The sequence below is a fragment of the Phacochoerus africanus genome, chromosome 1 (assembly GCF_016906955.1).
Source record: "Phacochoerus africanus isolate WHEZ1 chromosome 1, ROS_Pafr_v1, whole genome shotgun sequence".
NCBI lineage: Eukaryota > Metazoa > Chordata > Mammalia > Artiodactyla > Suidae > Phacochoerus > Phacochoerus africanus.
Window position 1 is genome coordinate 199,995,402 of NC_062544.1, and position 27,965 is coordinate 200,023,366.

A 27,965-nucleotide genomic window follows, 5' to 3' on the forward strand; every position below is an offset into this window, starting at 1 on the left:
TGCAAATAATTCCAAGACCTCTGTTTCCAGTTCTGACCTCTATCCCAAGTTCCTCCATTTTCATTACTCTCTGATGGCTATATTCAACCTGAGCAAACTGACAACAGGATCAAAACTGAATTCATAGCTTTCCCATTAAACCAATTCCTCCATCTGACTTTCCTCTTTCTACTCCTAATACCACCCAGCTCAAAACTTGGTGCCATGATTAATTCCTTTTTATTGCATTCCATCACTCCTACTTAGGACAAATTTTAGCAGCTCCTTAACTGCAGCATTCCCTCAATGTTCATCTCCATCTTTAGATCACCACAGCCAAAATCTAATATGAGACTCCTATCCTGGAATCTCACAACACCCTCCCAATTCAGCTTCCCATCGCTAGTTTTTCCTCCCCTCATACTAGCCTTCCAACAGACCGACAATCTAATCTTCCTAAAAAATGCATTTCTATCTTTCTAAATCAAAAAATAACTTCCCAGTATTCCCTGAATTTAAGTCTATATTTCATGATTTCTATCCAGATATCAATATGACCTTAAACCTACACAAGGTTTCATCCTATTACTTTCACCATGCTCCTGTCATGGAGCCTTAGCATATGCTGTTCTCTCTGCTTATAAAGTCTTCCTCACATTTCTGCTGGTTTAAATCCTTCAAGGTCCAGCTCAAACTCTACCTCCCTAATATGCCTCCCTTGAGATATTAATCATATTCTGCTTTACATTACACGGGTACTGTCATCTTGTTCACCAGATTAAAAGTTCCCTGATGGCAGGGACTATTTCTTAGTCATTTTTGTTTCCCTCACAGCACCTATATAACCCCTTTATAATAGTAGTAGTCAGTAAATAATTAATTAGTTATTGAATTAATCAATCAATGAAAACAAATCATCGGAAAGAAAGAAACAAGTTTTCTTTCCTTTAATGAAGATTTAGAAACCATCTGCTTTTTGTTTTCTCAAGTAGTTTTTTTTTTCTTTTTCTTTTTTTTTTTCTGTCTTTTGTCTTTTCAGGGCCACAACCAAGGCATACGGAGGTTCCCAGGCTAGGGGTACAATCGGAGCTACAGCTGCCAGCCTATGACAGAGCCATAGCAACACCTGAGCAAAGCCACGTCTTCGACCTACACCACAGTTCACAGCAACACTGGATCCTTAATGCACTGAATGAGGACAGGGATGGAACCCACAACCTCATGGTTCCTAGTCGGATTCCTTTCCTCTGCACCACAATGGGAACTCCTCTTTTTTTTTATTTCTAAATGCATGTACACCTATATTCTGCAACAGTTGTTTATTTTAATTTTTCAAAAGATTATCAATTTTAAGAAGTTCAATTGCGATACAGCTGGTTAGAATCCAACACTGCCAGAGCTGTGGCACAGGTCACAACTATGGCATGGGTTCAATCCCTGGCCTGGGAACCTCCACATACTATGTGTGTGGCCAAAAAAAAAAAAAAAAAGATTACAAATTCTATAAACTACATACAGGAAACAAAGTCCAACAAAAGATATGATTGAGGAGTTCCCGTCGTGGCGCAGTGGTTAACGAATCCGATTAGGAACCATGAGGTTGCGGGTTCGATCCCTGCCCTTGCTCAGTGGGCTAACGATCCGGCGTTGCCGTGAGCTGTGGTGTAGGTTGCAGACGCGGCTCGGATCCCGCATTGCTGTGGCTCTGGCGTAGGCCGGTGGCTGCAGCTCCGATTAGACCCCTGGCCCGGGAACCTCCATATGCCGCGGAAGCAGCCCAAGAAATAGCAAAAAGACAAAAAAAAAAAAAAAAGATATGATTGATAACAACATGACCAATAACTGTTGTATCATTTCTAATCTCTAATCAAAAGTAAATGTAGGAATTCCCATCGTGGCGCAGCAGAAATGAATCCCACTAGGAACCACGAGGTTGTGGGTTTGATCCCCAGCCTCACTCAGTGGGTTAAGGATCCAGCATTGCCGTGAGCTGTGGTGTAGGTCGCAGATGCAGCTCGGATCCCACGTTGCTGTGGCTCTGGCACAGGCCGGCAACTGTAGCTCCTATTAGACCCCTAGCCTGGGAACTTCCATGTGCCGTGGATGCAGCCTTAACCCCCCCCCCAAAAAAAAAGTAAATGTAACTATGGCACAAGCCAATATTTCTTTAAAGAAAGAACAGACTAAGAACTCTGGGCCTTTAACTGAAAGACTCTATGTGGTTTATTTCCTCTTCAGTCACACTACTATCCAAAACTCTTTGGATGGAATTATATTAATTGTATTTTTGTAGATAATCAATGCTAACAAAAAAGAAATATGATACATCTGGCTGTCAGAAGTTGCAGGTTTTGAGTGACCAGCTCATCTCAAAAGGTAAAAACTAAGAAGTGTTATATAGTATATAAAATAAAAGAACAACTTGTAGCTTCAAAGATGAAGTCACACAGGTGACTGAACAGCCTGGTTACTACTTCAATGTAAAGAAAAGATTGATGGGGTTCTTTTCATGGCTCAGCGGTTAACAAACTCACCTGGGAGCCATGAGGATGCAGGTTCAATCCCTGGCATCATTCAGTGGGTTAAGAATCTAGCGTGGTTGTGGCTGTGGCATAGGCCAGAAGCTGAAGCTCTGATTTGACCTCTAGCCTGGAAACTTCCATATGCCATGGCCCTAGAAAACAAGCAAAAAAAAAAGAAAAGATTGAAAATTTCCCTGCCTTCATTCCTACCTTCCTAAAACTTTCCTAGGTGCCAATCATGGTAGGCACTAGGGAGATCAAGTAAGATAGAGACATGAACCCTTCCTTAAAGATGAGAATTATAAATTAATGATGCAACAATAATTTAAATGTAAAACTTGCGCCAAGCATACCAGCAACACAGAAAAAGAAAAAAATGATTGTTACAGTTTTATCATTGAGAGCCTTCACTAATCTAGTTTTCTATAACTTAGTATAAAATATCACCCACCAGATAAAACCAGGGGGGAAAAGTATTCAACTTAAGTATTTGAATAATTTATAATGACTACATTATTTAGAAAACTATTTATTTAGGCAACATGATGAGATCACCGGTCTCAAAAGTGAAGGAAAAGCATATAGCATTGAAGGACCTGAAAAGAACATATAAATATTTAAAAGTGAGGGCTGGTCATTATTATTTTCCATACCTAGAAGGTTTACTTCATATTTTAAAAGGATACTTGCCTAAGATTTCTTATCTCTGAGCTAAATAAAGCATTTTCATTTCAAAGCCACAAAAAATTATTTCTCAAAATACATATTTAATTAATTGCTTATTTACTTGGCTTTTTCCTCATTAGACCATGAGCTTCTTCTAGGACAAAAACTATTTCCTATTCATCTTTATACCTGATGCCCAGACACAATTCCTAGCACATAGCAGGCAATAAATACTTAAGTGAAAAATGTAAATACAGACCTTCAGATCCTTTCCAGCTCTCAATATTCAAGTTTCTTTTGTTGTTTTTGGGATTTTTGTTTTTGTTTTTGCTTTTTAGGGATGCACCCTCAGCATATGGAGGTTCACAGTCTAGGGGTCAAATCGGAGCTACAGCTGCCAGCCTACAGCTACACAGCCACATCCACGCCAGATCCAAGCCACATCTGTGACCTACACCACAGCTCATGGCAGCACCAGATCCTTAACCCACTGAGTGAGGCCATGGATCAAACCTGCGTCCTCACGGACGCTAGTCAGATTCATTTCCGCTGAGCCACGACAGAAACTCCAATATTCAGGTTTTTTAAAGCTCATCATCTGCATTTTTTTTTTTTTTTTTTTTTTTGCTGTTTCTTTGGGCCGCTCCCGCGGCATATGGAGGTTCCCAGGCTAGGGGTCTAATCGGAGCTGTAGCCCCCAGCCTACGCCAGAGCCACAGCAACGCGGGATCCGAGCCGCGTCTGCAACCTACACCACAGCTTACGGCAACGCTGGATCCTTAACCTACTGAGCAAGGGCAGGGACCGAACCCGCAACCTCATGGTTCCTAGTCGGATTCGTTATCCACTGCGCCACGACGGGAACTCCTGCATCTTTTTCTACTAATAAAAACAAAGCAAATACTTCCAAGCAGCCTAATTTATAGTATACTGATGTTTCAACAAACTAAAGCCTCAGGACTTACCAACTTTAATTCTGGGAAGGAAGGAAAGAGGGAGGGAAAAGGGGGAAGGAAGAAAAAGAGTGAAAAAGAGAGAGCAGGAGGGAGGGGGAAGGGGGGAGGAAGAAAAGAAGGAACGAACAAACGAAACCTATTTATATTTCAACTCAAAACTGTATACTTCCTGAAAATGTTTTTGTTTTTCTTTTTTTTTTTTGAAAATGTTCCTTTTGCTGGATATCTATGTGATATCTTCAGCAAATAGAAAACTGCAGACATGGCCCTAAACTTCATTAAAATGATTGTATTTATTATTTATATTTTTATCCTCACTTTTGCTGTGGTTACTGTGAATGGCTTGGAACATGCAAAATATGCTAAGCAAGAAACACAGCCTGTACCTGAAGAGTTAGCAGTTGAAAGGCACAAAGAGGTACAATGGATTTAAAAGCCTCTTGAAGAACAGCCTTTTGCTGCATAGATGCCAGGCAAGACAGTATGTGGCAGGAAAAGAGTTGGGGAAACTGCTTTAAAAAGCTATTAACTAGGAATGTGAAAAAGCAGGGAACAATTGGGAAAGGAGGGAGGTGCTCACTGCTTAAAAGGCTTTTAAATGTGGCCATATTTTTGTTGGCTTTTTGCCTGCAACATAAAATGAGGTTGGTGTACTGAATGGCTAGATGGCTGCTGAAGGTAGAATGAATGGAAGGCTAGGGAGTCAAGGCTGAATTCTGAGATGCCACTCTGGACTGTGTGCAGCTGTTGAGACAACTCTTAGCAATGGTTTAGTGAAATAAATACAAATTTCAGACAGTATGCTCAATCACCCTTTCATTCTTGTGTTTTTCTTGATCCCATAAATATTTGACTATGCAGTCTTTGCTGCAGATAACAAGGAGTTAATAAATTAGCCAGCCAAACAGGCAGGAATGGAGAAAAGCCACAGAACTTAGAATTGAACAGCTGACAGCAGATTCTGCAGGTGTGAGATGGGAATCAGCTCTGCATTTTCCATGTCGCACGATTCTCTCTGTCGGGGCTATGGCCTAATTTTCTGGCCCGTTCAGGACAAGCTGAGTTATAAGGGAGGGAATTCCAGAGGGTCTTGCTCTATGAACTCTAACTCTCTTTTAAAAGGATAAGTAATCTATGTTTATACTAATAATACTACACGTTGGCAGTGGCCTTGTGAGATTTTAGTTTTATATTAGGAAGGAAAAATACTCTAGATGCCATCCTACTTGAATAAGAAATGGTGCGATAAACTGCATAGCACCATGCATCATCCTCTTGCACAAGGGGTAGCCCGAGCGTGTGCGTGTTTGTATGAGAAAGAATAAGTGGATCACTACTTGCATTGAATATATAAGTACCACAGCAGATAATAAGATCATAACACAGTTGGTGGAAAGGAGAGAAATGGACTGCATTTAAAGTACATATTTCTAATATACTAGTTTATCATATTCTTCTAATCAGTCCATTTGCTGGTAGTGGGCATTTAAGGCTAAACTGCACATTGTGGCAATTCTTCCAAATCTTTTTGACTTATAGTGTTAAAAATACTAATTATATAACACTTGAAAGTGTTTAATAACATCCCTTGATTAACAAAACATTCTAGCGTTTCTTTCTGTAAAGGGCTTTGGGGTGCCTATAAGAATGACAGTCACTGATTAGCTTAATGACAGAAAAATTAATTTGATGTTTTTAAGCTGGTGAATATGGCCTACCCATCCAAACCGTTTTGACCAAACTCTTATTGTGAATAAGAATAGAAAAACTCTGCAGTTCCTGTTGTGGCTCAGCAGGTAACAAACCTGACTAGTATCCATGAGGACAGAGGTTTGATCCCTGGCCTCAGTCAGTGGGTTAAGGATCCGGCACAGCTGTGAGCTGTGGTGTAGGTCTAAGACTCGAATCAAATCCTGCTTTGCTGTGGCTGTGGACGTAAGCCAGCAGCTACAGCTCCAATTCGACCCCTAGCCTGGGAACCTTCATATGTGGCAGATGTGGCCCTAAAAAGACAAAAAAAGAAAAACTCAGAGGTCTGAGGCTTTTTTCTAGATAGATTCTAGGAAGGACAAGTAAATACCTTCACTTATCAAAAAAGTAGAAGCTGGTACCTACCGTTAAATCTTATTTTGGATCTTCTTTCTCTAAGGCCTACTTTTTGCCCCTAAAATTCTATGTTTCCAATTTCTCCTTCGAAAACAAAGGATCCTATGATTTTTTTTTTTTTTTTTTGTCTTTTTGCCATTTCTTGGGCCGCTCCTGCGGCATATGGAGGTTCCCAGGCTAGAGGTCTAATGTGAGCTGTAGCCGCTGGCCTATGCCAGAGCCACAACAATGTGGAATCCAAGCCGTGTCTGCAACCTACACCACAGCTCACGGCAACGCCGGGTCCTTAACCCACTGAGTAAGGCCAGGGATAGTACCCGCAACCTCATCGTTCCTAGTCGGATTTGTTAACCACTGTGCCACAACGGGAACCCCAAGATCCTATGATTTAAACCATAAAAGATTACTTTCAGATACACTGACCTTAGAGAGCTCTGAAGAAGTCTCCCCAATCCAAAAATGTATTTTTTGTGAATGTCTATTTCATCATTAGAGATTTTAGTATTGAGTCTTTGTTCCTTTTTGACAAATTCAATTTCAAAACACAAAAATAAAACTAACCAAACATAAAAATCCAAAAATATATCTACTACAAATGTAATTTTTAATTATATGTGAGCCAAAGGTCAGAAAGGAATGTAGAAAATTAAGTTATTTAAGGTGTTAGGGTTGTTGTATAACATTTTCCTTTTAAATTTTCCCTTTGCATTTGTAATAAATATCAGTAAGGAAAAAAAAATTAATACCACCTTTAAAGACTCTAATTCTTCTTGGAGTTCCCATCATGGCTCAGTGGTTAAGGAATCCAACTAGGAACCACTAGGTTTCGGGTTCCATCCCTGGCCTCGCTCAGTGGGTTAAGGATCCGGCGTTGCCATGAGCTGTGGTGTAGGTCTCAGATGCAGCTCGGATCCCCCGTTGTTGTGGCTGTGGCGTAGGCCAGGCTGGCAGCAACAACTCCAATTCAACCCCCAGCCTGGGGACCTCCATATGCCATGGGTACGGCCCTAGAAAAGACCAAAAAAAAAAAAAAAAACTCTTAATTCTTCTTGACTGCTCTATCCCTGTTGTAACCTAAAAAAATACATAAATAAAAAATATAAGATCACTCTCAGCTACATACAACTGGATTTGGGGATAAAAACACAAAACTAACAAATATTCATTTAGGAGTAAATGTATATTTACTAAGAGGAAGGCACTTTGTTGGGTGACACAGAGGAAACAAAAACGTCCAAGATCTGTGTCTATCTCCCCCTTTAAAGAGCTTCTGGCATAAAGCTAGTAACTTTGAAGAAAGAACACAATGTTATTATCACACATTAGTACATTAGGGTGAATCCATTTATTGGCCCATTGTTTCAGACTTTGAAAAGCGGAAGGATGGGGCAAGCCTGGGACACTACCTAGGAAAGATCAGCCTGGATTAAGATACTTAATGAAGGAACATGAGGGCAGTGGGCACAAGCAGGGAGAAGCGATAGCACAAAAGAGGTAAGAAGATAAGAGCATGCCGACAGCCAACTGTGTCTATTTCAGAGGGTTGATCTGACTTCTAGCAAATAATTTTCAATATATAAAATGGACCTTAACAAAGCATTATTCCTATCAATCAGTGAGTACCAAGTAATCGAGGGATTATTTAAACACAAATATACCTTTGTATTCACAATATAAACTATGAAATAGTGTCTATTTCCTTATAAACCACCACTGTAGTGAAGATTGTTTTAATCCAATCATTTTCTGAAGCTCACTCTGATATCTGATGTTGCTAGTGCGGCCCTAAAAAGCCAAAAAAAAAAAAAAGAAAAGAAATATGGCATTGATAATTATCAAATGAATACATTTCAACAGACTTTAAAACAATACTATTATTTTTTCTTTTTTGCTTTATAGGGCCGCACCCACAGTATATGGAGGTTCCCAACTAGGGGTCGAATCGGAGCTACAGCTGCCAGCCTACATCATAGCCACAGCAACACAGGATCTGAGCCAAGTCTGTGACCTACACCACAGCTCATGTGAACGCCGGATCCTTAACCCACAGAACAAGGCCAGGGATCGAGCCTCGTGGTTCCTAGTAGGATTCGTTTCCAATGCGCCACAACAGGAACTCCGTGCTATTATTTTTAAATGTTTCTCTCTCCAAGACTAATTTCTTACAATTGATCACTCTCTTTAGGAAGTGCTGACACTCGTAGGCCTTAAATTTTCATTTGGTCCCTAATACTCCATTTGGTAATCATATCCTCTTTTGCTCTTCCCCCAAACCCCATAAGCCTTACTCTCCATCAGTATCTACCACATTTTTCTTTTCCTTTGGTCATTTTCTATCTTTTTTTTTCCTTTTATGGCCACAACTGTGACATATGGACATTCTCAGGGTCAGAGTCAAATTGGAGCCTGCTTACACCACAACCATGCCAGATCCCAGCTGCATCTGCAACCTACGCCACAGCTTGCGGCAATGCCTGATCCTTAACCCACTGAGTGAGGCCAGGGATGGAACCCCAGTCCTTGAGGACACTATGTCTGATTCTTAACCCACTGGGCCACAACAGTAACTCCTCCTTTCATTTTTAATCCTTCCTTTTGGGCCAGGGTTTCTGCCTTTTATATCTGTATTTACTTCCTCCTTCTCTTTCTCATTTGATACTTTCCAGGCCTTAAGATAATGAATGTTGACCTCTGTGACTCATTTTTTTGCCATGGTGGCCTCTCATTAAAAAAACTTCCCTCCTCCACAGACTGTTCTAAGCAATCATAACTTTAAGCATGCACAACTATTGTCCAAATAGAGATTCACTTCATCTGATTCTTTCATGTGTAAAATCAAACGTGTTCAAGAATACGGTTTTTGGAGTTCCCGTCGTGGAGCAGTGGTTAACGAATCTGACTAGGAACCATGAGGTTACAGGTTCGATCCCTGGCCTTGCTCAGTGGGTTAAGGATCTGGCATTACCGTGAGCTGTGGTGTAGGTCACAGACGCGGCTCGGATCCTGCATTGCTATGACTCTGGTGTAGGCCGGTGGCGACAGTTCCAATTGTACCCCTAGCCTGCAAACCTTCACATGCCGTGGGAGCAGCCCTAGAAAAGGCAGAAAGACCAAAAAAAAAAAAAAAAGAATATGATTTTCTATTCCTATTCTTATTATTTTCTGTGAGTCTCTTTATTATACCTTTCTACTGCAATGTGGAAACTTTAGCTATCTGTCATCTAGTCCGCACGTATATGGGACAGTGATAATGACCTTCTGACCCTACAGTTCTTCCTGGCTGTGGGTAGAATTGAAAGCACTTTTTCAATTTCTCCCTTGTCTTTGCTTGAAGATACTGGAATTACAACCTCTGACAAAAGCAACATCCCTTTTGTAGTGGAAACAAAAGGAGTGTGTAATGAATTGGTTAAGATTACATTGCATGTTTAGATGATGAAATCCAACTGCAGCTCAATTCCTTTATTTTCTCTAGCTGGGCCTGGTCTTTCAATAAGACATTATTGACTGGCATCTTCCCCAGAACAGGTGCTTTGGAATATAGTCTTGCTGCTTCGAGTTCTTTGGACTGAAAAACAACTACTGTATAGGTCAAGGGAATCAGATATGAGACAGTAATGCCTAGTATCTTAGGATGAGCACTGTAGATGATCCATATCCAGATGGCACTAAAAGAATGAAGGGTCCTTAGATTTATACGATGTGCTAATAATAACCCTTTCAAATTAACTTTAGTTACTAAGGTGGCAAGATGTGAATTACAGTTTTACATGCCATTTCTCTGCAAAATTTTAGGACTCAAAGGAGCAAGGAGAGGGGAGGAAGACAATTTTTTTTTTTTTTTTTTGCCATCCCACTGCATATGGAAGTTCCTAGGCCAGAGATCAAATCTAAGCCACAGCTGCGGCAACACCACATCCTTAACCCACTGCACCAGACCAGGAATCCCACACCCTTCCTGTGGCCCAAGCCACTGCAGAGACAACACTCATCCCAGGGAGTTGTCTGGGAAACAATTTTTTTTATATAATTCATCAATACAAATGTTGCTATACTAACATTGTAAAATGAATTATTAATCATTATGAATATGGAAACAATTACTGCCACAATCATGTAGTATTAACAAACTCTTTTTATCACAAAACATATCACACTTTTGGTTGCTCTGAATAACAAATTATTGACCTCTTTCTATCCACCCTCTTGTTTAACTTGTACTTTCATCTTTTCAAAAAAAAAAATCACTTAGAATTTTTGCTTTTCAAAATGGTACAATACCAATATTGGCTGCAGAAAATATTTAAAATGTGTTTTTCAAAGAATGATCAGATCATTTATTCATCTTTTAGAGAAAAATGATTATATTCATCTCAATTATTTTTGCCAAGGACTGTAACACTAATTTTACTCTTTCTAAAAATTAAAATAGCAAACAGTTTATATAAGGTGTTGATAATTACCTATATTATTGTACTGCTGTGACAGATGTTGGCAAAAAAGCCTAAAATGCCTACAGCTGTGCACTCCATGACATCTAGTTTATACTCAGACAGAAGGCTAACAGATGTTCTGAACTGTCACTTTGCCTAAATGTTTTTAAAGTCTAAGGACCCTGCTTTATAATTCACTAGGGTCTGGTTTGGTTTCACATAGGTCCTCAGAATTCCCATCTGTGACAATTAATGTTAAGGACATTGATAAATCAACCCTTGTGTTTTCCCTCTTCTTTAACAAGCAGCCATCAGTTTACATATAGATTGTGGATTGTAAAAGCTGTTTTTATATACATCCTACTTGTGAAATTCTTTCTTTAAACATAGATTTTACTGGGCTACCAGAATTCATGAAGGTCTATTTTGATCTGGGTTACGGAAAGAGCCAGGAAATCACCCATTTCTTTTCGCTAAATTTAATGCACCTTGGAAGTAAAATGTTAACAATTTCCAGTGACAGTTAAATTTTTTCTAGTGAATAAAAAATGTTTTTTATTCTACATTTTAATAATTCTGCTCATAACAATAACTATTAATTGTTCAGCCTGTTAGGATAATGAAAGAACCAAATAAATGGCATTCACAAAGCATACAACACATCTCCTGCCTGACACCCTAATACTTCCTCTTCCCAAACATACCTTCAGATCCTTCATACAGAATTACTGCCCCGTGCAAAGGCCATCAATGCCTTATTTGCTGTTGCTCTTAATTTTAACAAGCTGGATTCCTGTAGTACACTTGCTTAATAGTTTAAACATTCTGTTAACAATCAGGTGTTTGGCCTATCCTGTTTCTTCTCCATTCTGTATAGAAATATAACTCCAAATAGTACATCTTTCTGGGTTTGTTTCTAAATTAGTCCCCACACTTAATTATGAGGATGAGAGGGATGCCTTATTCCTCTTTGTTATAGGCTAAGCTCTCAGTAATCCCAAACAAAAGAGCCAGTTCTAGAAGATATAGGATTTGCTAGCAGGATTATGGTCTCATAGATAATGATGTGCAGTCAGCAGAAGCGAAGCTTTATTTTAATTCAAATAAGCTAGTAAACAAACCACTGACAAGTCTGCTGGTGAGAGTAACTGGCTGCTGTTGCCACATTGGCAGCTAAATTATAGAAAATCTATTATACCCTGTTCACCGTATGTTTAATTTAATACAAGATACAAATTAAACTATCCACAGTGCCTATTAAAATAACAATACTTTTTTATATTTGAATGTCTTAAAATAATTTCTACTGACCTTTTAAAGGGTGGTTTTGATATAGGTGATTATCTGGAGGGGAAAGGTAGTTAACAGAAGGCAAAAAAATTAATTGCCTTTCTAAGAAAATAAAAATATAAATGTTCACTGGTTTGCAGCTGTTAATAAGGTTAATTAGCAGTCATGTATTCTGCTATTACTATATTTCCCTCCCACCCTCTTGGATTCTGAGGCTGGAGTTTTTTAAGAGTGAGAGTTTGACCTAGGTGAGTCTGTCCTCACGAAACTGTTACCTTGATCAAGTTAATCTATGGGTAGCCTTAAACCTGTTGCCAATTGAGACTTAAATTCAGAAAACTGAGTTTAAACTAGGTTCAACTCTTTTGTGTGGCATAGGAAAAAAACATAGACTTTTATATTCCTGCTTCAAATCAATCCCTTCATAGCCAAAAGATTCTAAAGAGAGACAAAATTAAGAAGCTGTCTTCCAGAAAAAGAAGAGAAGAAAAAGACAAGACCACACACTGTTCACAAACAATTTCCTCCTGTACCCACAATAGTCAGTAACCAAGAGTGATTGTTTGAGTCTTTAGACTCAGTCTACCAGATTGTAAACACCTGGCTAGGTTTTAGAATTACAGAGCTAGATTTCAAACCCAGATCTACCATTTCTCAACTGTGTAACCACAGATATTTAAACCAGCTGGAGCTTCCCTTATTCTGTTGGTTTTTTTTTTTTTTTTTCGGGGGGGGAGCATAATTCCAATTTTATAAATTATGAGAATTAAATAAGAGAAAGTACCTGGTACATAATAGATGGTCAGTAAAGGTTAGCTCCTTTCCTCTTATTACCCTCAAGCAAAAAGAATATTGATCTTTCTTCAAGGGTAAAGGGAGAATGTTAGGAGATGGAATTGAAAGGGGAGGTGTAAATTGAAATTCTCCCTAGAATCAGTTTCCTTGGATCATTAACTCCTTTCCACAAGCAAAACCTTAAATGGAGTGCTCCTTTTTTCCCAAAATCCACTGCAATTTTTACTCTCTTTAAGAATGTATCAGCAAATGAACTTATTTTAAAACAGAAACAGGCTTAGAGACATAGAAAACAGACTCATAGTTACCACAGGGGAAAGGGGAGGAGAGGGATGAATTAGGAGCTTGGCATTAGCAGGCACAAACTACTATATAGGTCTTACTGTATAGCACAGGGAACTATAGTAACAAACTATAACAGAAAAGAATATGAATATATTATATATATAAGTGCATTATACAAATTTTGGTTCAAATACAAGCTGATCAAATCCAACTCTGTACCGGCAGTTACAATATTGCATTAGGCATACATTTGGAAAATATCCTTAGTTTACTTATTCTTGAAGATGATAGTATTTTATCTAAAATGCAAGTTAATTTATCTTAGATTGATGCAAGAAGCAATTTTGGGAGCATTGTACTAGTAAGAATATCCCAAAGGGACACAAGACAAAAATATTCCATGGTCTCTTCCCCTGGCTCCACTACTCAGAGGTTAAAGACCAGAGACATTTTCATTTATTGAAACTCTAAAATATTGATACAGTAAGAAATAGGGGAGGGAGGTCTCAAAATGTGTGGCATATTTTAAACGTTTAACATTTTTAAATTAATATTTTAAGATACTGTCAACACATAAACACAAAACCTACGACTGCACGTATAATTTCATTTCACATATATCAAGAACATTTTAAGGAGGCCATTGATGAACGCTACCCATAGGCCTTACTCCTATCCCCAACTTTTCTCTTACTCATAAAAGCACACCTTCTTAGTCCCTGTTGTCAGTCTTAGAGTAAAGCAAAGACTGGGGGAACCTCAGAGAATTCCAGAAATTTGGGAAGGAAGACCATGCTGAGTATGTGGCAACTAGGAAAGCAGGCCGCCTTCGAGCCTGCACTCCCCTTCACTACCTCAGCGTCCCAGGTCGTGGCCGCGGACCCACCAGCCGCCTCCTCAGGGAGGGCCTCCCCACCCCCACCACCCCCCCGCCCGCCCCTAGCCCCTTCCTGGTTCCCGACCTTAAACCCCTGGAGTTGTCGAGTTGCCTAGGCTCACGCAACCCTTGGGTAGGTCGCCCGCCTCCCCAGGCTCCCACGCCTGTGGCTGCGCCGGGCCCGCGCCTCTCCACGCGGCGCACGAGGTAACGAGCCAAAATGGCCACACTGTGCGCTCGCGGGAACAAGCGGGTCCCGAGACCCTTGAGTCTAGAGTCAGGGAGATGTGACTGCCCGCCCTCGGGGCGCCCAGCGTGGGAAAGGGCGGCCTGGAAAGCGGGCCTGCCAGCTGCCTGGGACCCAAGCCTACACTCACTCGGTTGGCGCCGACCGTCCCTCGGCGGAGGGCCTCTGCTGTCCCTCTCGCAGCCCGACTCGGAGCCCTAGCCGGAGGCGCGGCCGCGCAGGCCGTGCAGGCCGCGCAGGGACCTGCAGGCCGCGCCGGGACTTGCGGGCGGAGAGCGCGGGAAAGGCGGCGGCGCGCGAGGGCCGACGGGCGGGTGGGCGGGAGCGCCGCGGCTCCGGGGCCGGGGGAGACCAGCCCCGCCGGCCGAGTCGCCGCTTTACCGCCCGAGCGAAATCAGGTCGAGGGAGCCGGTGCGCAGGGTCTCGCCAGTCTAGGGGGCCCGCTGAAGCCCACGAGACTCGTTCCTTCTCGATCCAGCTACCCTCGGGTTCCGCTGACCCGACAGAGGAAAGACGAAGGAGAGAGGGCTAGAAAGAAGTTTATTTTAGAGGCTCTGAAAAATGAGGTTCCCGGGCATCTTCACACACTCGTTCGTGCTCCAGGGTTAGGTTTCAGAATCTCATGAGCTTGGATTTAAAACCACGTTCCTCCCCGGGTCCTGTCCCGCGGAGGGTCTGCCTGGCCGCGCTCCCCTGTCATTATAAGGGCCTATCAAGTGGCGGGACTGTGTGTTGGTTTTGTCTAAGTGAATAATTGAATCCTTTTGGCGAGTTGACGGGAGCAACACTTTCAAGGTCCGGTGGTGTATTTGGAGCACTCGCAGCCGTACCCTCCTCAGGCTGGGCAGCAGTCGCCCTCCGACCTGGCGGGGGCCGCCCCTACCCGATCCCCAGGCGGCATTCCGCCGCTTGCTCGCGAGCCCGTGTCCCCAGGGGGTCCCCGACACTCAGCCCGCGCCGGAGGCCATCTGAGTCCGACTCCTTTCCGTGTGGAGGGGTAGAGCGGCCACTTAGTGAATGACGGATTGCCTACGAGAGGGAGGCTATGGCTTTCACGGTAACTGATGGCTAGAGTATGACACTCTGCCATCTCTGTGAAGCCCGTGATTTGTATGGTCACTGGTTCGCTGGAACACCCAGACCCTGATCGTGCGTACAGTGTTTCCTTATAAGCATCACTTGCCAATTTAAAACCAGGTCCCGGGTGCCCTTTTGCTAATCCCTTGTCCCATTAGTCTGATTAAATCCTCTTTTTTATCTCCTCTGCCTTTCCTTTCCTTTCTTCCTTCTCTCTCTCCCTCCCTCCCTTCCTCTTCTGAGCCTTTCCAGTCCCGAAGCCCAGTCCCGGGATGGGGGTAATCCCCACCCCACCCATCTCGCCAGTACCGCTTGCTACTTGCAGAATTTGGAGAGCTCAACTTTGGCCATAAAGCACTTTTGAATAGTGAAGTTTCCAATTCAGAGCCCTCTATAAACGCCCAAAATCGGTACACATGGATTCCCTAATCCTGTCAGAAAGCAGTTCCTTTAATTTAGAATCGTTTTGGTGGTATGTATTTGCTCCAACAAGAGACATGATGATCAGTAAGCTTAGTTTGTGGATACAGAAAGGTTTGTGTTTGTTGGTTTGTTGGTTTGTTTTAAGCAGTTATCCAGTTGCAGGCAACTAGTTCTTGATTCCCTCTCCTACCAAGGGAGTTTGTCACTTTTTTAGTTATAGGCTGAAGTCTTCCCCCAGGTCAGAGAGGATGTCATTGCATTACAGCTTTTGAGAAAACTTTTGGGGGCTTAAACACTGTCTTCCTATCCTTAACCAGAGTGAGGCCACCTGAGAGATTTTTAACTTCCTTAAGGCTGGGATTGAATAGATTCAATTGAAAAGATGTGTAAGGTTTATTTACCTTCAGCCACCTTAGAGTGCTCACTAATGCCTTCCTATATTACTCACTTAGATTCAGCCCCTAACCTCTCCCTTGGTGGAAAGAGGACAAGCAGTTCAGATTCTTCTTTCAGTTCATTATGAAAAGGAAAATGCTTTTAACAGGTTGGGGCATCTTTATAAGATATTCAGGAAAAATATGACAAGGGAAGTGGAAAAGACCATTCGGTTATTTCAGTGGATTACTTTTGTAGTGCAAGGTTATGAAACACTGGATTAAACATTTTACATTTGCCCTCTCCCACTCTGCCTTTAGCTGGAGGAAGTATTTCTACTATTGACTTTCAATTTTGCATAATGCACCCACACCTTTCCAACAGTGGGGAAAGTAACATACTCCTCAGTCTGTTCTGTTAAAGGTCGCTCTTGATTTACACTCTCCACTCCCTCCCTCTCCCAACACACACTTATACAGAAGGCACATTTTTCTTGATCCAGAGAGAGTTGGGATATGCATAACTTTTTTAGTATTGCCCTGACTTTCATGCTTTTCAAACTGATATTAAAGTGTTCATCTTGAGATATAAAATGAAGTATTGAGAAATAACCACGTGAAGTATTGCTTAATTTTGTTTTAGTGTTTGTTGTTCAAGTTTTGTAGGAAAGACTTCAATTGGTAATAGCCTCCAAGAATCCCTTACTAGATTACTTCAGACCAGTTGTAAACGAATGACATTGTTGTTTCCAAAAGGGAACATGGAAGCTAAGATCAGTTCTGTTAAGGGATTCATCTGAGTATTTATCTTTCTTTTATTTTGAATGGTTTGTGGGAAGAAAAGGAGGACTAATGGGACAGAAGGCAGGTTAGAGAACCCAGTGAAAACTTGTTTTTAAGATTAAAGCCATTTTCCCAGACTATTGTCTTGCCACAAGTGACAACACACAGAGCAGAAGTCATGAAAGTGGATTACTGTCACTCTAGGCTATTGGAGGCCCAGAGTACCCTAGCATTAATTCCTAAAGAAAGGTAGAGAAACCTAGCCCTCTTCCCTGTGTTTGCCCTGCAGCACTCTCATTGCTTAAATGTTCAGGGCTCAAAGTTGATACAGACCTCAGCTGGGTCTAGGTGGCAGGGCTTCCCCTTTGAGGGGAAGCAGATTGTCTCTGTGGAACTGAGGGGGGAAGCCAGGTGGCTAAAAGAAGAAGCCTGAGGGGATGGGACACTGTAGCAGGAGAGCTGTGGCCACCAGTCCCCTGGCAGGATAGCAATCAATGAGTCAAAGCTAACAGTGAATGCAAGAGAACCAGGAGTAGGACCTCTTGGGTGCAAGAGACTAACCTTGTAACTTGTTCCACTCCTCCCCCTGGGCTTCCATCCTAGGTTTTCTGGGATTGGAACCTAAGCAGAGAAGGGGAGTGTGGTAAGGAAACATGCCTAACCTCAGTCCAACATGCATACATGAGTGGAGCTTGCAGAGATCAGGAGACACATCCCAAGTCCTCAGTGATCTGTGTATCTGGCTTGTGCATTTATGCATGGCCAACGGGGGCGGGGAGGAAAGCCTGGTTTTCTCCAGTCACTCTCTCTGGGGTTGGTGTGTTTCCTCTCCCCCTAACCCTCCACCTTACCCCTTCAAGACCAAAACGAATTGAAACTCCATTGCCTTTGCCTGCTCTGAGCCTAAAAACTCAGGATTTGATAAGGTTACTGCACCATTGATACAATTGCAGATTTTTTAAACCCTTCTCAAAGAGACAGATGTTTGGGCTGATTAAGAATTGAGGAGGAAACCTGCAGCTGCACCAAGGAATAATCTATTGGACAAATATTTTAATAAAAAAATATGAAGAGATCAGCCCGACCTTGCAAGGTCTTCTGCTTTAAAAAATCTTTATCAAACCCCTATTCTATGGCTTCAATAAACAGAACCCATTACCTCACGGCATCTTTTGTTGGCCCCATACAAGAGAGAACAAAATGGTTATTCAGGGGAACGCTTTCGATTTTTATTGTGGGTAGCCTGCACAAAGAGCCGTGTTATTGTATTTAAAAGAACCATCTGTAGCAGAAACAATGGCATCAAATTATCTTTGAATACCCACTGAAAAAACATAAAGCTTTTTTTTTTATTCTTCTTCTGTACGGTGGGGGGGATAGAGCAGTGTTAGGATAACTGACTTTTTTGTTGTTCTCTGGGTGCATTCTTCTCACTCCCCCTCTCTCTCCCCCTCACCCTCTCTCTCCTCTCTCTCTCCCTCTCCCTCTCTCTCTCTCTTTTAAAAAATCAGCCATTTGGGGTTTTAAGCCATAAACGATTTTTCTTGTTGCAGGGGATTGCAGTGGCAAAGCTAGGCTAGGTCTTGGAGGCTGGTGTAAGGCGAAGCGGGTGAAGGCAGGAGGCTGATGGAGAGACTGAGGGGAATAAAAGCCGAAATGGATTCACGGTGCCTTGGATGGAGGACGAGAGGGGAATTGCAAGCTCCTTCAACTCGTTCTGTCCGGTGAGAAGTGATCAAGCTTGGGCTGACAAGAGGCTCAGGGAGCCCTCACGTTCTTTCGCTTTTTTACCTGCCAATCAAACTGCTACAAGACAACACCCTGATCTGGCATGGACATGTAAGTAGCTTGCAACCCAACTTTGACATTCACTGCTAGCTCACTCCTCTCCGCCCACCCCCCCAACTCACTTTCTTCCCTCTCATTCTATTTTTTTTCTTTTGACCTTTAAGAGATCTGGAAATACATCCTGTGTAGCAGTCATTTAACACAGACAGATTTAAGTCTTAAAGCGTTAACTTTTGGAATTAAACACTAATTTTGATTTCTTTAACAAACGCAGAAATGAAATGACATTATTTTATTCTCTTCTGAACAGTTTTAGGGCTGAGCATAATCAGTTGCCTTGCAGTGGTGTGTGTGTTTCCTTTTCTATTAAAAATTTTTTTTTAAATCCGTGAGCCCCCAGAGAGAAATGCAGAAATGAAAAATTCAGGCTTCCATTTCAAAAATATTAAATTCTAGCATTTCATCCCTGCAAAGAACCTTCTCCATACCAAGGTTACATGGAGTAGAGTGAGTTGAGTCAAAAGGTACATGTTAAGGGATTACTACTGTTTCATCGTGCATCTTACTATTTTGGTGGTGATTGAGGGAAGGGATGTGAAAAAAGAGAAGGAAAGGGGCATGGCGACATTTTGTTCTTTATAAGAGATTGACATTGAGGGGGCCAGAAAGGCAAGAGGACAGGATAAGCAGGAAATATTACCTGAGAGAAGGAATTACAGAGCATGGCGATGCTGGAAGCTAGGAAGGCTTCTGCGGGAAGTTGTGCGAGGGGGAGATAGGGGCTTGCTCTCTGGCTCCCTCTAATGGCAATTTGAACCCATATTTTACTTTCTCAATTCAGTACTGGGAAAAGCAGCTGGGTTTTTGTTGTTGCTTTTGGTTTTTTTCTCCACAGACTTAGAAACTAGAGACTATTAGCGGAGTAAATTGATTGTTTTCAACCCCGAAACTTAAGTATATGCCTTAAAATTATCAATGGTTTTTCTTCAAACATTCCTGTTCTCCTGAAATTCGTTAGAGTAATAGAAGTAAGGCTAATGGCAAATTGATTTATAGAGGATGGCCCATGCCCAATTAGTAATTTGGGGAAAGGGATTCCTTTCCCACCTGAACAGCATTCTGACTCTTCTAATATACTCGAGAGGTGTGGCTGGGTGGAGTGGGGAGGGATGATTTGGAAATTGCAGATTCTGACACTGGCTCATTATAATACAATTTAAAGGGGGCTCTTAGGAACCTCTGTTATTTCGACATGTGGTGGTAAGGGGGCTTTACTTCCCGCCTCCTTTTTCTTTTTTTCTTTTTCTTCTTTCTTTCGTTCTTTTTTTTTTTTTTTAATTTGGTAGATAAAGGTTAATCTTGGGCTGAATGATAGAGCTATGATTGACAAGAGAAAAGGTGTTGAGGGCAGGTCGCGCTGTCTTATTTACAGCCCACTGCTTGCTGTAGAGTCTTTGTTAGGACTGGAAAGCTAATTTAGTGCTGATCAAAAGCACCACAGAGTTAAAGGACTGGTAATGACTGCTAATTTCATTTCAGCCTCATGCATCCCCAACTGCTGTAATTAAAGACATGCTATTTAAATACAGGTGAAGGGTGGTTTTTTTTTTTTAAGTTAGGGTGGGGGTGAGTGGATTACAATTTTATGTAGATTTCATCTTATACTTGGGTATTATGTAGTCCAGCATTAAAAAAAATTTTTGTAGAGTCGCTTCTTGTCATTTATACCTGGCTTTGCAGAATACGCAATGTGAAACGTGTCAATCACATAAAAGTCTCTGTTTAAAGAAAGAAAGGGGGGAAAGGGATGCAGAGGAGTAACTGTTTGGGGGGATTTAAATATTTGGGTCTCTTTTTTTTTTTCCCCTTCAAATTAATAGAAAGACCTTCGAAATAGCTAAGGTATTTGAAACTTGGGGCAGGGTGAACAGGCCAAAGAGATCAATGTCAGCTTTTTAAGTACTTCTAAAAAGATCATGTGAACAGATGGAAAAATATATTTTTAATTAAATAATTTCCCTCACACTGTAGCTGCAGTGTTGGCTCAGAAACCATGTAATTCCTCAACCGATAGGAGTTTCTTTATGAGAACATCAAAGGATAAAAAGCTCTACATTTTCGTAGTTGGTTAAAATTGATAACCCCCCCCACACACACACACACGCACACGCACGCACACACACTTACACACACCCCAAAAAAGAATTTAGCCTTTAATCTCTTTTTATCCAAGAAGACTAAAGCTCTGTACTCGACCCCGCAAGCGGCTCTCGCCTTCCGGGGCTGGAACCCGGCTCAGATGTGAAGCGACGCTGAGCCGCCGCGCAGGTTCGTGCCCAGCGCCCCCTGTTGGACTCAGTAGGAGCTGCGCAGCGCCAGTCCTAGAAATAGCTAGAACTTTGCTCTGGGGTTAAATAAAACTCTTTATTACCCTCCAAAAAAGAGATAGGGTAAAGAAGCAAATTGTTATATCCTTAAAAGATAATATAAGTTTAATTCAATAAAAAGTTAAAAGGAGATAACAATTTTAATTCAGTAAAAAATAAAGAAGGCTCTATTCCACCTCCTCATATCCTGGCAGCCATCCATCACCCCATTCAGTGATAGTAAAACAGGCAGAAGAGGCGTGATTTTAAGAGAAAGAGAAAGAAAATTTTCCTCTGTAGCAGTGGAGAACCAAACAAAAGTTTTTTCTCCCGCTCTGTCCAGATTTGGAAAAATAAAATGGAAGATGGGGCTGCGTGCTGTTTTGACGTTGTCAGCAGCATCTTGAATGCCCTCAGAAATCCTTCGAGTAACTGAGTCTCTGAGTAAACGAAAGAATTTGATCCTTTTAAAATTTATTTTCAGAGTGTAATTAAAAGGCCTGTTTCTTCTTTTAATGTTTCCCATCCCTCAAACCAATTTGATCAAACTTTTCCTTCCCTGGCTAGCGATTAAATTCCAGATATCTGAAATTTCTTAAACAGTATCTAGTGCCTGACATACACACCCTTTTTTTCTGAGCCATAAGATTTCAGGAAAGGAGTGTCAATGGTAAAAATAAAATAAAATAAAATAAAAAGTATTCTCTTTTGAAATTCAGCATTTTCATTGATCAGGAATCCAAATTATCCTAGGGGTAGAGGAGCATTTTTACACTTTCAAAAACTACCTGTCTACATATGAAAGAGTTTTGGCTTTTTCTTTGGTCAGCAAGTGAGGGCAAAAGTACACTTTGAATTCGTTCAGAAAGGCAATTATAAAAATGACACATCCACTAAATTTAAAACAGTGGGAAAATAGGGGTTTGTTTATGTGCTTAAAATCAGACTGAAACAATATGTGTGCTAAATGAACACATATGATCTCAACAAGGTGTTATGATTTCTATCTTGAGGAATGTACTTACAATTTTAACTTTTATATAAAAACCTTAAGAAGTTGAGAGCTTGCTTATTGTTTTTTAAAGTTTGCCTACTGAAGAAAACTAGCTTAATTTTCATAGCAGAATTACTTTTTAAAATGTATAACACTGTGGCTACCGAAATTGTTTTCAATGTTGATCTTCCCCACCTCCCACAGTCATCGGACCTGAGATTGTGTTTTCAAGGAAGTTTCTGTTTGGTAAGATGAGAGACGCTTTCTCCATCTGATTCCAGAATCGAGTCTCAGCTTAAGCTTCTCAATAAATGAGTTTGGATACAGTGGTAGGAAGAGAATTAAGGCATTTAATCATTTTTTACCTGGAATTCTATCCAAATGATGGGCAAACAGGATTCCCTGCTACAGACACCCGTTCCCCTACCCTTTGCTTCACCAAAGATGATTGCCCATTACACAAATATTAAGTCCAGGCCAACTTTGGTGCCAACCCTGTTAAGGTAACAGTGCTTCTGACAAACACGGTCCAAGACTGCCTGCAGCATGGGGAGGCCAAAGCCAGCAGAATCTTGGAGGCAACCAGGTAAAGGAGATATACTTGCTTGCTGTTCGGAAGTGATGTAGAATTTGCAAAAGCAGAGGCCAGAGGTTTCATACCCTCTTCCTCCCCAGGCGGTCTGGCCTGTATGGAGGGGGCAAGGGGAGGAGCCTGCACCTGGCTGCGGGAAGAAGGCAGGCAGTGAGCCTCCAAATTCCCAGGGCCCAAGGAGAAAGCACAACCCCTAGTTTAGAAAAAAGAACTGAACAAGTGGGTGGCCTAGGTCTGGAAATACCACCCAGCTCTCCCAGCACAAAGTCATTTCTGTGGTTTCAGGCGGCCTCAGCCCCTGCTGGAAACTCACGCCCCTCTTTGGCCAGCAGGAAGGCAGCCCTTCCACCTTGGGGGCTGGGGAGGGGTCAGTGAGTGACTGACTCCTTAGTAGCAGGCAAAGCTGCAACACTGGCAACCTGCCGAGTTTCCGCCGCAGCAGCGAAGCGCCCTTTAGGGGCGGGGCGGGCATTTTTGGTTTCTTTACCAGCTTCCAGGCCTGAGCCCACAACTGTTGGTTGAGCTCCCTGCTTTGTAAGTAGTCAGTCTTGCCCAGTTCTGAGGGCGATCCAGGAGGATGAGCCAGCCTGGCTTTGGATCCATTGAGCGCTATGTCTTCAGCCCCTCTCCCCACCATTCCCTCACACCTTTCCTGGTGAACCCAAGCCTCACTCTGAAAGCCAGTATGTAGGGCTTTGAGTTTGGGAGCTATTTGGAGGAGGAGAAAATCGTTGATTATTAAAACCAAGATTCAAGGAGAAACTCAATTATTATTATTTGCCCTTTTACATTATCTTTAAACTTTGAAGATCCTCTAGTCCCATTGATCCAACCCTGAAACAGACAAGGCATCAGGGAGAAAGCCTAGCCTAGCTTGAAGGAGCTGGGGTATAGACAGATACTCATCTCTCCACCATTCAGCAGGCAGATAAGCACTTCTAGGCTGTGGGTCCTAATCCAGGGCACAGCTGCTATGTGGGTTGCTGAAGGGTGTTGAAACTACAAGTACAACTTGACACCATTGAGCCCACAGTGCTTGTCAATAATCTGTGAATTAGGTGCAGAGATTGTCACTGTAGATCATAACAGTTTCTGGAGGACTCATTACAGCCTATCGTGTAAATGATCTTCAAATTAAGGGGGGGAGGGGAAAGGAGTAGGGAGAGCCTACAAAAAGGGAAGAAGGGTGGGAGGGGAGATAAAAGTCAGAGACCCAGATCCTTAGGAGCCTTTAAAGATTATCAGGCTAGCGATCTGAGAATTCCACTGGGATGGGTTTGGAAGGCCAACTCTGTCTGAGCCAGGGCTGCAAAGGGGGCACTAGGGGTTGAGCAGAAGTGGGCCCCTGGGAAGGCAGACTTCTCAGACATGTCTTTTGACAGCAGAAGAGCTTTGGGGAGAGGGCTCCAGATGTCAATGGGAGGCCTAGAGGATGCCAGCCCGCCCAGGATGGGTGTACACTTTCATTTAGAGTAGCTTCCAAAGCTAGGCAATGCTGCAAATCTTGGAGAAAAAGTGGCTAATAGTTTTGTTTAGAGCTGATGGTAATTGTAGGTGTTTTGTTTTTTTTTTTAATAGTTTGCATTCAGTACTTTTTCATGCAAACAGGTGAAAGTCTTTCTTCCTTTTTCTTTAATAGTACTCCTGTCCCTCAGGCGCAGGTTAAGCAGATCTTTCTTCCCCCACCTTGCTTTTGGGGGTGCCAAACCTCTCTGCCTTCTGAGGTAGTTGAGTTGTCACTTTTTGTGAGTTTGTATTATGTCTGATTGTACTTCCAAAAGGGGATTTTGCAAGTAACACAGGAGCAGTATGCACCATGAGATCTCCAGAAGGAAGAAAACTAAATCCCATTGCTGTAGCTTGGAAGGGACCAGGCTAAGGGAAAGATGCTCTCTCTGCTTGGTGTATTGCCAATGCAGTGTGTGTGGAGCCCAGCATGCACTGAGGTGTCATTCATGTGTCATTTAAAATGGTCTAGAAAAAGCTTAAGGAATGTTTGTTTTCCACTCAAAAGTTGTGGTCACAACTAAATGAAATAATCAGAGAATTTGAAACAACGATCTTTTTCCTGAAATGAGGATAACAATCCTAGTCACTGGAAAATTAGGATTCTGAAGAAACCTTTTTCTTTTGGTATGATTAATTGCACAAGATAGTGCGGTCAGTCAGGGAGGTATGTAGTAAGACTCCCAAGCTGCAGCAATGGTTTAGAGGTATGAAAAGGCCCAAGAATTTTTTGGGCCATTTGCAGTTCCTGGGGATCTGTTTGCTGGGTTTTTATTTTTGTTTTTCATTCCCTTCTCCTAAATTTTAATATCAAAATCATAGGTTCATTTTTTTCAATACAAATGAAAACCACTGGTGGCAGCTTTTTAAGTTTTCAGTTTGTCTCTTTAAAAGGGGAATTTATATTTAAATAGATTATTTAATGGGCACACTGAATTTTTTCCCCTGCACAACAGCTGCAGTGCAGAGATGGAATCTTATGTTAAAACTGCTTGATAATTCAAAAAAGGAAATAAAATTGTGAAGTATGAATCCCCTTCTCCAGAAAATATTTGAGCTGGAATATATGAAGGATATACATATATAATACTATTAGCAATATGATTGTTATTGTATATAACCCTAAAGACGTACATAAGTGATTACATATTACTTTTGTTGCTGTAATTTGAAAGACAAAATATAGTTAGTTTTCTAACTATTGAATTCTTTTAAAAATGTATTTATTTCGTCAGTGGGAATTAGATGAAAGAGAATGAGTATAAAAAGGAGCTAAATGCAGAGCAGCCCTGCATTCCTTGGGTTTCAAGGGTCCTTACAGCTCTTGAGTGAAATTATTTGGTGAAATTGGGTCTGGACTGAAATAGCATTTGTTATCCCCTTATTCATTTGTTATGTGTAATACCACTTCTGGAAATTAAAGGCAAGGTGCTGAAGGGACAGACAAGAAGAAAAAACATGATTAAGCAATTTTAAATTGTCAATCTACCATGCATCCATATGCACATCTATGCCTTAGTAAATAAGAAAGGATAGAGGTATATGCTTGTCTTTTTATCATCTAGAAACATTTATTATTTCTGTTCCTGTCAATAATCCTTCATGCTTCCAAAATCTGACAAGTTTGGCAATAGAAAGAAAGTGGGGGAAATGTAGATGAAGGAGTCTCTATCATGTTAAAAATTGCTTTATAAAAATTTAAGTGTCTCCTCTAGGATTTCTTGTGGGAGATCCTTCACAGTCTAAAGCAAATGGAGTTTGATAACAGTACAGTTCTAGTCTAATTTTTGTTCTTACTTTCAATATTCTAACAGTTTCCTGCTTTTTTCTTTTTTTGATTATTTTTGGGAAATATATGGTGCTTTTGTAAGGAAAACAATTCCTCTAATACTTTTATTTACCTTCATTTATCTGTATTTGTCTATAAATCTTGGAGAATCAGGTGTTGATCATCTGGAAGTCTTGTGGCATGATCCAACTTGAAATGATTGAGGTTTTTTGCAGTTTAGAGGGGAGAAGGAAACAATTTAAAAATTGGCTTATACCATTTCTTTAGTCTGGAATTCTCAGTTTTCTTTTTTCTTATATTGAAGGATAAATATCAATGAAATCTCATCTTACCAGATTACACCGGCATGATCCTAAATGTTGAAATCTTCTTTTATTCTTGGCTTTTAAAATCAGGAACTTTTCTCATGTTGCCGTACTTCTCTTTTTAGTTTTGTTTCCCTCTTACCATATTACTGCTATGATCTCTTTCACTGCAGTATGATCACTGCTATGGTCACTTCCACTGGAGCTGTTTGGAAGGTTAGGATCCGAAGGAAATAAGACAAAAAGGGGAGGGGAAAAAAAAAAAAAAAGCCTTCATTTGGCCAACTCCAACTCCTAATATATTTAACCAGTTCCAGAATTAGAAATCCATTCTGTACATTTTCTTCTATTTTTCTGTCTTTTTCTCTTACATAATGAAATTAAAACTTTTGGAGCCCACAGTTGACATTTTTCAGAAAATTGAGTTATCAAGGCAGTAATTATTTCACGGGGAGATAAAACTCTCATAGCCCTAACTGTCAAATAGGGCCCTTTTCAGATTTTAATTACAAAATAAAATTAGTCTGCTCTTCCTCGGAATGGTTTGTGAGTGGTTAAACAGAGCTTTCCCCCCAATACTGGTGGTCGTCAAACTCTGCTAATTAGCAATGCTGAGAAATTCCAGTTAACAAGGACATTCTCCAAGACTCTGCAGGTTCCCTGCCGTTTGCCTTCATTTCCATAAGAAGATTAAGAGAGGAGGGGAACACACTCAAATGCAGATGCAGAAAAGAAGCGTTTTTTAACAAGCATCATAATAGTAAGATGCTTGGCTAGTTCTCACCTAATTACTGCAAGTTAAACCTCTATTTGCCACTAAGAAGAAAAAATAAGTCTACAGTCCCCTATCTCCACAAAATTGTTAGTTGGCTTCAGATTTAATACTTGAGGAGGGATGAGTGGAGTTTAGGAGGAAAATATCAATGCAAAAGATTTTTAAATAAAATTGAGTTACACTTGTTAAGGATTTGAGGTTGAAGCCTATAGTAAAACAAACTCAAATCAGAATATCCTGGGCATTATGCGTTTTTTCCTTAATTTCTAATCTTACTCTGAAAGTGCAGTTTTTGCTGCCTAAAGAAGGGAAATATTACAGAGTCTTTAGATTAAGCACTTTCAATTTTCATAAATTGTGCCAATGGCAACATTTTAAATTCTCAGAGGATGAAGCACCCTCTTCCAAATCTTATTTTGATTCCCCAGTAGTCAATGATGTATTGTTATTAGTACTGTAGCCGTCTGTTATAAACCTAAAACAGTGCTGCTTCTGTCATCTATGATGATTGTTATAGTTATTATTATATTTAGGGCCCAGTAATGGTGCTGGATTGAAATAGAGTGGCCGGTGATCTGATTTTTTAAATGTATATGTTCTTAAAAATCTAATGAGAAAATTGTTCCTGCTATCATCATCTTCTTTAATCTTATTTTCATTGCACATTATTATGCATAAACACCATCCACAGTTAGTTTATTGCCTTGATAAGTACAGCAGGCTTAATTAAAATAAAGCTGTAAATAAATGCAACCAATGATAACACAATTGTAATGTATTTCCATAGCTTATTTATATGATAAAAGCAATTAACAAAAGACCTAGCCAGCCCCTTTAACCTCTTAAATGCATTATTGTAGAGTTCAGGCACAAACACATGCATCTGAGAATGTATAAAAGCTTTCATATATCATACCAAGGAAAAATTTGTGCCTCTTATTACTACCCTTTAGAGAGAGATTAATATTTGCTTCTATAACCATCTGTTATTAATATTTAATGTATATATACTACCATTATCCACACCAACCCCTTGG

General features: G+C 41.0%; 1 long non-coding RNA gene across 1 annotated transcript in view; it reads left to right on the forward strand.

Moving 5' to 3' along the window:
• The window catches only part of LOC125112852 (uncharacterized), a 109,235-nt gene extending 83,049 nt beyond the window's left edge, over window positions 1-26,186 (forward strand). Inside the window, exons 3-4 of the long non-coding RNA XR_007131275.1 lie at window positions 18,367-18,652; window positions 25,996-26,186. This is a non-coding gene — a long non-coding RNA (uncharacterized LOC125112852). The remainder of the gene's footprint in view (window positions 1-18,366; window positions 18,653-25,995) is intronic.
• Window positions 26,187-27,965: the final 1,779 nt, after the last annotated feature.